This window comes from Dipodomys ordii, unplaced genomic scaffold, assembly GCF_000151885.1.
Source record: "Dipodomys ordii isolate 6190 unplaced genomic scaffold, Dord_2.0 Scaffold2139, whole genome shotgun sequence".
NCBI classification, from domain to species: domain Eukaryota; kingdom Metazoa; phylum Chordata; class Mammalia; order Rodentia; family Heteromyidae; genus Dipodomys; species Dipodomys ordii.
In genome coordinates this window covers 6,015-6,563 of record NW_012269355.1, presented here as the reverse complement: position 1 = coordinate 6,563, position 549 = coordinate 6,015, and positions in this window count along the sequence as shown.

Below are 549 nucleotides of genomic sequence, written 5' to 3'. Positions count from 1 at the left end.
TGCTTGGTAAGAAATGTATGCATTATCCTGCCCATGTAATTGTAACCCCTCTGTACAGTATGTTCACAAATAAAATAAAATTTAAAAAAAAAGAAAACTAAAAAAGCTTAAAAAGAAAGAAATCAGAGGACATTAGGAAATGGAAAGACCTTCCATGTTCTTGGATAGGCAGAATTAATATAGTGAAAATAGCCTTACTGCCAAAATTGACATATACATTCAATGCAATTCCCATTAAAATCCCAATGACATACTTTACTGAAAGAGAAAACAATCCAAAAATTCATATGGAACAACAAAGATTTAGAATAGCCAAAGCAATTCTAGGCTAAAACAAAAAAAACAAAAACATAGAGGGCTGGGAAGGTGGCTCAGTGGTAGAGTGCTTGCCTTGTATGCATGAGGCCCTGGGTTTGATTCCTCTGAACCACATAAGCAAAAAGAAAAAGGCTGGGGGGCTGGGAAGGTGGCTCAGTGGTAGAGTGCTTGCCTTGCATGCATGAGGCCCTGAGTTCGATTCCTCAGCACCACATAAGCAAAATGAAAAAA